The sequence below is a fragment of the Falco peregrinus genome, chromosome 2, assembly GCF_023634155.1.
Source record: "Falco peregrinus isolate bFalPer1 chromosome 2, bFalPer1.pri, whole genome shotgun sequence".
Taxonomy (NCBI): domain Eukaryota; kingdom Metazoa; phylum Chordata; class Aves; order Falconiformes; family Falconidae; genus Falco; species Falco peregrinus.
In genome coordinates this window covers 53,384,664-53,396,792 of record NC_073722.1, presented here as the reverse complement: position 1 = coordinate 53,396,792, position 12,129 = coordinate 53,384,664, and positions in this window count along the sequence as shown.

The window sequence follows — 12,129 nt, the reverse complement described above, 5'->3', positions numbered from 1 at the left end:
TTTGTTATCAGAGTCTAGAATGCAGTGCTGTACTCCCTCACTGACTAGGCCTCTAACAGTAGCTGTAACAGACAAATTCCTGCATTTTAATTTCAGTATAAGGCTTTAGGCTAGTTATTTAACATAAATGACTTGTGATACGTGGAGAATTTTAGAGGCAGTAGTAAAATGGAGTATGCAGAGCATTAAAGACCATTATATGTAAACATGTAAGTCAGCTTGGTTCTCCTGACATCATTGAAGACATTGCCTTCACATTGCCCTCATTTCTTCTATTCAAACAGGTTGTGACAGGCTGTAGAATACGTTAATTACATCTGTGAGGTGAAAGACATAGATTTAGCCCATCTGCTGGGCCATGTGGAATCACAGAGCTTAATTCTGCAGGACAGACACCGTCCTCCAAAAACTACGGAGCCCTGCAATTTACGAATGACATCATGTCAGCACATTGGACACATCTGGCTGAAGTCTAGCTCCTGTAAATGTTTGATCTTTCAGCCGTCTATTTTGAAAATGGTATCTTTGCTGTTGTTTGTGAGCATCTGGGTGCTCTCTAGTGGGACCAGAGCCAGACTCTCAAAGTTACGCAAGTGTCTAATCCCACTGAAATCAGATGCTTCAGTACAGTACCTCAATACAGAAATACTTCAGTACAGAAATAATTCTAAACAATTTAATCTCTTTAAGTCCAGTAAATAAATTTAAAATGTAATTACGGTTATGTTCCAAGTGTACAGCAAAAAACTAATAGGTTTTTCTTCTGTTTGCTAACACATTTAATGTGATATAAAAGACAAAGTAAACATATTTTCAACAAATAGAATATGAAATTAAAAAGACTATCTAGAAAGGTTAGTATAAGATGTCTGTATTTTGAACATCTGTGAATGACATTTCTTTTCATGTTAGTGTGACAAGTACTTATGGAGTGCTAAGATATCTCAACTGTAGGGAGCTCTATGTCTTATAAAGATGAAGAAATAACACTATATCGTAATAATGCAGAAGAATTCAGTGAATACAGAAGTCAACACAGGGAGAATGAATAGAATAGATGCAACAAAATATTCCTGTTTATAAGAATACTAGTGTAGCTCATAAATTACTAACCATCAAATCATTAAAATAATATTAAGCAGTGCTGTTTGAGAACTTTACACCAACATTACTTTTTTCCCTAATATTTTCAAACCTTTTGCCCTGCATAGATGTTTGATATTGAAACTCAATTCAGTATGAAAGCATACGCCACAGTTTTAATAACCTATGACAGAATTTCCTATCGTGCAAGAACATACTATTAATATTGAAGTGTGAAGTGTCAGCAGGCACAAATAGGGCAACCAAGACTAATAAATGGTTGTAATAGGGCATTTCGGCTATCTGCATAGAAATTCATCCTTTCCAATGGGCGACTTAGAGAAAGAACTTGACCTTTCAGACTATATTTTTTATAGCAGTCGGTTCTACAGCACACATGAGGGAAAGTTACTCTGTCTATGTAATATAAAAGTGTTGGTTCAAGAACTAACTATTGCTGAGCCACTAATTAATGGTGACCACAGCATAATTAAGTTCAACATTCTCAAGGGAGTGATTGAACCAAATGTGGGACTGTGACACTAAACTTTTGATAATGAAATTTTTTCAAGGGGAAATTTAGTTAAAAAACCCTAAAGTCAAAAGTGAGGAAATTAAAATCCTTGCACTCAGCATGGAGGCTTCTTAGGCATCCCAGGAGCCACAGAGGAATGAATGCACCTTAACAAAAAAGAAAATAGAAAGCCAATTAAAAGCTAGTATGGTTAGATTGCAAGGTTCAAGATGTTATTTAAGACAAAATGGTAGCCTTCGGAAAATAGTAATCTAGTTAAAGTCATGGAAAGAAGCAGATATTCTGGAATGTGAGAATTATAGAGGTAAAAGTGTAAGGTAAGGTATAAGATGAGGTGTCATCATAAATACAACCAAAACTACTAACAATATATTTGTATGTGTCTAAATTGGGAACTGTGTGAGAAAACTGGATGTTTCAGTTTTTTATCCTTGAGAAGTTATGGATAATATAGATACCAGAGAAAAATTTTAAACTATGTTTGTATTAGGATTCTCTTCAGTGAGGCTGAGGTATCTATATGAAAAATTTAATAAAAGGGATTCACTGTCAATACCATAAACTGATAAACTGGAAAGCACCAGTTCACATGGCCTTCCAAGAACTCAGACAGAAAAAAGGGGCAGCCAAACTATTAGTAGGAATATACAATTTGATGTGAACTCTGATTCTAAGCTGAAATATGGAACAGCCGCAAATGTTTAAAAAGTGAGTCACTTGGGTAATTACAGGTGACGGTAAGCAGAATAGTTCATTAGAATCAGTAGGAAAAATGGTAAGAGAAAGTTGCTTTCCTAATTTTTTCCCAAATTTCTTGCTTTCCTTGAAGCTGAAACAAACCTCTTATGAGAGGCTTCTGGGGAAAAGGGGACACCCCTGGCTAAGGACTGACATGGCATGGAACAAGAGGGAAGAAATGGAACAGAAAGTGGCAAAGAGGCAGGAGCTGCTGCCTGGTGGTGGATGAACGGGTCTGACTGCATCAGATCTGAAGATGTACCCTTTCCCCTCATCCCAGCTAAGTTGGTGAGTGCTTTAGCATTGACGTGAATGCAGCAGTATCTTCCCTGCAGGCTCTGGGTTTGGGTCCAAACCCAGACATTACACTGGTCACCTTTGCTAACCTCCTGATAGCATCCACCATTTCAACAGGATTATCTGTGTCTGACAGAGACACTTCCTCTGATTATACCTGGTGCTCCTTATGCATAAGCTGAAACAAAACCTGAGTGGTGTCACGGTATTTCCTCCAAGGCCTTGGTTACATTGTGCAAATACCGTTCCCTGTTTCCAAACAGCTACAGCCATGCTCCTCAGTAAAGACTGCTGCACTGCAGTAGCCTGAGCTATTCCCACAGAACTGATACTGGGACCTAAGTTAAAGGCTGGGATGTGACTTACACCAAAGCCTTGTTAAATAAGACTGATAATGAAAAGAACGTTAATTAAAGGGTGTCTGCTGGAAGGATTTAACGATATTCTAGTGTAAACAAACATCAAGCCCTCTATTTCATACGCTGATTTTTGAGATATCTAATTAACAAGAATGAGCCTTATTTCATTCTCCATCCTGAAGGATACAGATTCATGATACACTTTGAGAGAATCTGACTTTACAGAGAGAGGAACAAAAAACAGAGAGAAAGCACGTGGCCATTTTAAATTACTTATGCATTTCTAGAACATTTTTTTCTGAAAAATATGATGTCCTAAAGGAAACATGCAGTAAGTGGTGTTGATGGAAAGGGCTTACTCACACTCAGTTTGTATAACTTACATAGCTCGCTCACTTACAGCTTTGCTTTTCATGAATAATGCTGTCACTCCAAAGTCATGTCAACAATAGTGCCTTTACCCCCGTCTGTAACGTCAGGTGTTTTGCACGTACATACATGCAGTACGTGGATCTCCTATCCAGATAATAAACTGTTAGACTAGAGACTAAATTCCATTTATTTTGCACCTTGACATCCTCCCACACACTAATCCATTTCCACTGGGACTGTTTTTAACAATCTGACCCTCCCAGCAATTAAAAACAGCTGCCTTTTTTTTTTTTTTTTTTAAACAAACCTGCCAGGAAAATATTTCTTGCTTTCCTCACAAACGTGGAATTCTGAGCCACCCTCCCACCCCCAAATTACATTGGACTGATTCCCAGGCCATGTAATGTTTAGTCCTGGGCTAATGACTGGTTTAAATTTCAATATACCACACTTCGTTAGGACCAGAAATAGATTATACCATGGTAGAGATGGGATTCCCCCTTTTCCAACAGGATATGACATTTTTTCTTCTGCTAGGTTTGGTAGAATATAAAATACCTGAGGTTAAAAGTCAAAGCTATGTAGGTGATGGTTAATGTTTTAAAATATTTTGTATTGGGCTGCTGCCTACAGCTGCAACTGCAACTGAGGCCCCAGTGAGAAGCTGTTGCAGAAGTGCACGGTCACAGACAGCCTCCGCCATGGGCATTTTATGTTCAAAAGAAGGAAAGAGAAGGGAGGACAAGTCAGTGAAATGAGAATACTCTAATCCTGCAAGAAGTTAGTACTGAGCTGTGATTAAACACCGTCTCCCAGCTCCTGATCTGCTTTCTCAACCTTGTGAAAGCACCAACTCCCCAACTAGAAGTATTAGTTCTAACTTTTCAATTTCCAGTTGAAGCTGAGACATGTGAATCTGTGGTCTTTAGGCAGTATGGGTTTATAGTCACTGAGAAAAGCGACTCCAGCAAAAAGCTTAAAAATCCTGCGCCATGTGTAAACTAGCTTATTTGTGTCATGATGTAAAACACCTGCTGATTTAAAGTGGCCTGAAGATTTTATTGCTGTTTTATGGTCAGCTTAACTCATGGAGTCAGATATACATGACTCTGTGCTCATCTAATTCCCACTGGCACCCAACACTTCATTTATCTGCTCTGTTAACATATGCAAAACATCTCCATTGGGAAGAAGTGAGTGCTGATACGTTTTTATGCTTAAACTCCACTGTGTGCCTGTCACCAGTACTGAACTAGTGCCTCCTACTGAAATGTGCATGCCTTTGGTTTAAAGCACTCTCACACCAAATGATATGTCTACACTGTAGGCGCAACTTGGTTGAAAGGACAGACAGCACAACATCTCCCGTGGCAAGAAAAGGAGTAAAATGATTGTTTAACCACTGTCAGTTGAGGAAAACCTAAAAAACCGTTTTCTTCGGTAAAGCATGGATGTTTTCTTCATAAAAGGAAGGGAGACAACAATTTTCCTAGCCTATGAGGAGATCCTCTATGTATGATAGATGTGAAAGGTACTGGAAGGAGGGCCTCCTGCCCTCCACCCTTTCACTGCTTTGGAAGGATAGATCTGAATGAATCTTTGCTGTGTTTACCTCTGGCCATGGTGTCCAACTCATAATATACAAAGCTACAGCATCTTAAAAAATACGGGGAGTTGAGAACATTGCTGCAAAGGTTGCAGTAAGTTCAAAATAGTGCAGAGGTGACCTTCAAACCACCTTTATGTGGAAGCCTTTAGCCTCTGCTTTTGGCATATCAGCTGCATCTCAAGATTTTCCTCAGTAAATGGAAATGAGACCAGCTTCCAGACACTATCAAATAACAGTGAACCATGCAACTTTGCATGCAGATATTTCTCCTTCATAAAAATAAATGTTTGTACATAGCTGTTTTTTGTTTCATGCTTACACGGCTTTGTTTTCAAGAAATCATTAAAAAAGTGATGACTTACTGCACTGCTTTTTTAAATCTAGTCACAAACCACAATCGCTTACAGGAAATGGAATGTTTACTTGAGTTTATTATACAAGGGTCTGGATATGAGCTGGGGGATTTTTACACCTCATAGCAACGGTATTACAATTTATTTACATCTTCATGTTGGCAGCTGCACAAACTCTTATGAAATAGGACAATCACACCTTAGGGAACAGTAATTATAGGCAAAGGTATAAATAGTATAAAGAAGTGCATGCATTTGGCACTTAAGTTGAAGAGAATAGAAACTATTCTGGCAAATCTTCAAAAACACAGTCTCTTGTTCGTTATGAGGGCATGAACTAATTAAACCGAACTTGTCAGAATCAGCTGCATGAATAAATTCTAGTCAACTCTGGCACTGTCATGCTCCAAACCCACGAAGAGCAAAGTTGTTTTAGTGATGTCATAATTTGGACGTTCAGAGTATGATATCATTTTTGACAGAATTAATACAGAATTAATACCATATGTATAAGCATTAATAGGTATTGAATTGAACACCCAGTGATAAGTCTGTGTCAGTTTCCAAAGAAACAGTCTGGTTTTTTCTTCATAACGCTTACATTAATGTACTATCAGAAGGCAAATTTAAATACATTTCAACACTTTTATAAGAAAGCATTTGTTTTATGTCTCTGCCTCTATTTCAAAAAGCTGTTTGCATAAGAAAAGCAAATAAACCTCAGTGCTACATTTTTAATAGTGACAAAATCAGTGTTGTAAGAGAAGAATTTTATGGCAAGTGTAAACTTAAAAGAAATTGTCACCATTTGATAGCTGGAAGAATTCCTCTGAGGATCTGTTACTCCATTTATAAATCATTTGGTATTTTTATACAACAAATCCTGAAGTTAAAATATTGTTGCATTTAGCAGCTTGTTAGTTCCTAGTTACTGTCAGTGACCAGGTGTTACCCTTTCCCAAATGCTTTGGCTGACTCCCACCTCCTTCCTTTCCCAGCCTTGATATATTAAATTCTTTCACTCTTATCCACGATGGTACTTAGGGTCTTCCTCTTCAGTTTTCCTTCCCCTCAGGATATAGTTATATTTTGAGGATTTACAACTGAAATGGAGATTGCACCTTTGTCTTCAGATGTAAGGGTGAGTTAAAGAGCTAGCGAACAAATGTTGAGTAAGGATATAGCAAAGTCTGCTGATGGAGCTAAGCATAAGAAGTAAAACAAAAGTTGACCTTGGGGTGAGAGAAGCTCTCTTGATACTGAGTACTATTGTAATAAACTCAGAAAAGAAATTTAATACTGACAAATGTGAAGAGTTGCATGTGAAGGAAACAGCCTCCATTCTACACTTGTAGTGCAGGGATTTGAACTAAGTGTTGAAAAGAAGAAAAAGGTTATAGAGTTATAAGGGTATCAAAAAAGTCAGCTCCACATTCAATATTAATAGGAAGAGTAAATAAAATATTAGGAACTAGTAAGAACAAGGTAGGGAAGCAAATAAGAACTCTCCTTTTGTCCATGTGCATCCCTGGTTTCTTCTCAATGAGAGAGTAGAAGAAATGCTAAAGATAAGGGGAATGACAACATGGATGATGAAAAACAAGGAATAGCTTCTATGCAAAGAATAATTAAGTAGACTAGGATGCCTCAGCCTAGAAAAGAGGTGACTGAAGGAAGTGTGGTACAATGACTTCTGACAGACAATGTCAGCTGAGAATATTAACAGAGAACTCTCACAATACAAGAAATAGGTATTATCATATGCTACATATATCAGGTTCAAAACAAACAGGGAAGGAATAATTTAAATTAAATATTCTGTGCAATTTAACTGTAGAATTCATTGCCATGGTCTAGGTGTCACAGAAAACAAGGATACAAATTAGTTTGTATTGACACGAACTGGATTTGGGTCTTACCTAGCAAGTCTGTCTATATGTTCAATGCTACAGTGACAGCAGATGGTCCTGTTGATAGTCTTGCTTTGTGTCTGTCTGTATGTTATTATTTTTCAGGCTCTTCTGACTGGTAAGTACTTCTGGCGAGCAAGGAAATTTGAAATTAGTATGCCTCCTATTTTCAACGTGCCTGACAAAGGACAGGCATGGCCAGGAGCAGACGCGACAAACTTAGAGTGAAATGGCTTTTTGGTGATCAGGCAATAAGCAGGTTTATCCTATGCAATGGGTTTGTTCAATTTAGGCACTATGATGGAAACGGATTCAGCGCTGATTTACCAACAATCAATCTTTCCTATGTCATCCTGCATTGCTAGACATGCAGTTGTTTGCACTTCTGATCACAGCCAGAATCATAGCTCAAAGTTGAGTGATGGTCTAAAAGTGTTTATTCTGTCTCTCATCTGAGTGCTTATTGCCAGTAGTCCTCTTCAGTGCTAATTTGCTTAATGGAAACATTTTTAGTTGTCCATGGTTTTATAATGGGTATAGTATGTTCTGGAGAAATACTGGGTTTGGTTTTAAGAAAAGATAATTACAAACGAAGGCAAGATAATAAATTCTCATTTTCCTCTCTACTTTCTTGGTGATGATTAAAAAGCAAGCTGAAGTAAAGACGATTTTCAGCTTTCCTTAATACATCTCCCAGTTTTGTTTGACTCCTTTCCAGGTTCTGTAGTTTTAAACAAAGAACAAGTAATGATCTTAAAAGCAAATCAGTGTTCATTGCACTTGCACCTGCCTTGGATTCCACCCTTTTGTTTTCATATTACCCCTCCGGGTTTCTGATAAATTCATAATACGTTCCAGGCTACCTTTTCATCGTATACCACAAAAACAGAGATCCACGTGGGAGGTTTCACAGAATACATTAAGTATGCAGAATTCCTTTATTGCTTAAGTAAGAAAAGCAAACTATCATTTACAAGGAAATCAGAGCATCAAAGGGGGAAGGAGAAAGATTTAATTATACAGTAGCTTCACATTTGTTGCATTTAGTGGAAGGATTTTGATTTACTTGAATCTTAAAGATTTTAGATGCTATAATATGCAAGGAAAACCAACAAGGACACTGAGGAACAAGCATGGTTTTCCTATTTCAGCAACACCAAACCAAACTCTTATTTCTGTAGTCCATCAGACACTGATTTGCTCTAAGGAATTTAATTCAAACTACTTTTTAACTATAGCCTGGAGCTCCTGTCTTAATTAATGTACTTTAAAATTGAGTGTTAATCACAAGACCTGTGACTCCTTCCACTTCTAGTGATATTGATATGTTTAATTAAGTGTATAATACTCTGAGTGACTTTTTTCCTCACTACATAGCATTTCTGCCAAGCATAAACACCACTATGACTTCAGTTTTCACATTTCTAGTTTCCTTGCTATAGCGATTTCCACACCAAATTTTCAGAAGTCCTTTTTTTTTTTTTTTTTTTTCTCCCGGCATGATTTGAAGGTTTTTGTAAAGAGGAATGTCTTGCATTTTGCTCTTAAGCTAGCGAGGTCTGAACCTGTTTTTCTTGGGGAAAGGAATAGGATGGTCAGAGCTATACGTGAAAACATTGCAAGTATCAGTATCTGTGGGTGAAACATGGCCTCAGTGAAGAAAAAAATGGGTACTCTTTATCAGATTAAGAACTTCCCCCATTACCATGAACAGAAAAAGCCAGGAAGGTCTTGAGGTAGCCAGGTCATTGCAGTGTTTCACAGAATAAAAGCAAGATCTTCTACTGGCTCAATTTCTGTGTTTTTTAGCCATGAATCTGTGTGTGAGAGGGAGAGGGGACTTAATTCTTTTTTGGAGACATAGCCCTACTGACTAGCATTATAATGAAATGTAACTGTATTATTTCCCCACAGGGTTGGTAACTGAAAGACAGTCCAGGCTGGGATTTTTAAACATGATATTCAAATATGACTTTCATATTACATTTGGTACGTCTTACCATTTATGACTATAAAGTCCAGACTCATTTTCCACTTGGGCTTTACTTAACAAACTCTTGTGTGCTTCTTACTCAGTTTTCAGATTGTTGGAATTAATTCTTCCCTGAATTTCCACCAATCTCAACCTGTGAGAAAGGTATTGTTAGACATGAAGGACTGGGCTGAAATATCTGTGTTTAAATGTGGCTGGTTTAATTTGCATTGAGCATTACAGTAGTTAAGTGCTCCCCCACCCTCTGCAAACACATGCACACACATACACGTTCCACCACATGACAGCAAACTACTGACTTTGGTTATTAGATGTGGGGTTGTACAATTTCATGTCAGGCTCACATCAGAACACTACAATCTTCCAGATGTTCATATATAAACCAGGGAGGTGGCAGTGACCATGGGGTTTTATCCTTGTCCAACTGAAGTCACCTGGAAATGTGCCATAAGCATAATCAGTAGTATTAGACTCCTGTTAAGGAGGGTAAGATCAGTGTGAATGCATAATAATGTTATTTATCATAATTAAAATACAGATTAGTGTTCAGTGCTTCAGCAACGTAAGCAACAGGTAATCCAAGATTTCACTTTCCCAGGGAAATAAAATATTTTTCCTGGCCTCGTATGATTTTCTTGCACACTTTTTACAGAGTCTCATGTATTTTAGGGGATTTTTTTAAGAGGCCTGTCTTTTTTATGATCCTTTTGATGTGTTTTGTTTAAAATGTGTACTTTTAATGGCTTTAATATGCCTAGAGAATCTGAAAGGCACCAGTAGGGAAACAAAGTCTAAACAGATAAATAAAGAATACAAATACATTGAGTATATGGTTTTACTCAGTGTCAATCCAACCATGTTAATAAGGGAGCTTTGAAGGAGACTATGTAACCTTCTTCTGACCTTCAAAAGAGATATGCCCAAACTTTGCTTAGTTGAAAATCATACATTACTTCAAATGAGTAAACTAACATCTTGGGTAATAAATTTGAGCCACATTTTATAACAAGTTAGATTTCCAGTTTAGGTCTGTTTAGCATTTCCAGACCTTTTGATACATAGCAGCTCATTATAAATGTTATGAGAGTTCTGCTGGATATTTCCATTTTTTTCCATCTTAAGAGGAAAACAATTCCAAGGCTGAGATGAAAATGGTAAGTACAACATAGGAACATAGACCTCCATAACAGAAGGCTGGCATGGATATCAAGCATCTAGTCTATATACTAAGTAACCATAAAAATCCCACTCCTGAACTGGTTAAACATCTTAAGAAAGAGAAATACTTACTGAAAATGCTGTCTGTGTTGCAAGGCTGCTGGAGATCCCCCTCTGACACATAGTGTCTGCCTTTTAATTCACAGTTAAATGAACTGGTTAGTAACTCTTTCCTTCTTGGGCTGATATTTAGTTTAAGTAGTTATTCAGCTGCTTTGGCGTTTATATCTTGTGGACTATGAAATACCATTTCATCACGGTGCGCTGGTGTAGGTTTACTGCATTAAGGTCATAGGCAGAAGAGGGGTCTGTGTTTATCATTTGGAAACACGTTGTGAGAGAGAAATGGGAGGAGGGTGTCTTTCCAGATACAGTTAGAGAATAGATACACTGCAGAATTTTTTTTAATTTTTTTCTCATTAGCTGCACGAAAAAAGCCATCCACCTGTGTTTGGCCAGATTATTTCAAAATGTTTGTGTTGGTAGCGAGACATTCATACATGCATGAACACCTGTTACTTCGTTCTGGTGTCTCTGTTGGTTTGTTCTTTTTCTTTCATGGACTGCAATTTTTTAATGATTCTCTCAAATGTTGCAGACTCTTGATTGTTCATTTGGTTTTTAATTGCCTTCGAATGTTGTGTTACTCCAGCTGTCTTCTGTGTGATCAGTTACAATTTGAAATGTGCATTCTGCACTTCTTAGAGATGCCTGCAGGAACTGTAGCTTCCGGGTGCTCTTTTTTACTCTTCCTAGAATGATGACAGAGCTTGAACTTGCCTGAGATTTTATTCAATGTACTGATTTCAGGCCACAAGGGACCGTAAGTAGTGTTTCCATGCTTAAAAAATATCAAAGCACAGCACACTAACTAATTTCTTTACTATAAAGTAATTTTTCTGTGATTGGTTACTAACAAATTCTTCTTTGCTTCTGGCATAAACCAAGGGATTTTTATCATGGCACTCCTTTTTTTTTGAACAAGCTTTTTTAAAAAAAGTGCTTTTTCTTTAAATTCTTTGCAGTGTGGCTGTGTAGGTTGGTTGAAGACAAAAGGTAGTGAAGTAGCAATTAAGTACGTCGTTATAATCAGAACAGTCACTATGCCACAGAAGTATTTCCCATGCCACATTACATCACCACTTGTGGAATCACAGCCTCTTGTTTAGATGCCTTTTAATGACAGAGAAAAACAATTCCTCCACAAACAAAAACGTCCCATTAACAGCTGAAGTCACAGCTCAGCTTGCCTCTTGGCTGGGATACACATTCCATCTGGAGCTCTATCAAGACAGTGCAGGGAGGTCTGGCAGCTGAATAACGAACTCTAAGTAAATAGGTCATTACAACACATTGTTTCTGTGTTACTGGATTTCCGCAATATGTCTATTGGTTATGAGCTTGCAGCCGGGATTCTCATCTCTCTAAGTGGGTTAACTTTACATTAAAAACTCTCTTGCTTGAAAAGCTTCCAGGATTCACCTCTCCTAACTTCAGATAGCAGAGATGTCCATGTCTGAGCCATCAAGGCCATTCCAGTGTTCTTTTTTGATCAATTCCTGGCCAGGTACAATAAAGTATGTGTTAGCACATATTTAGATGTGTGCTTTAAGATCAAAAAAACATGTGCTGAAAAAAATACTACACGGGGTAAATCCCCAG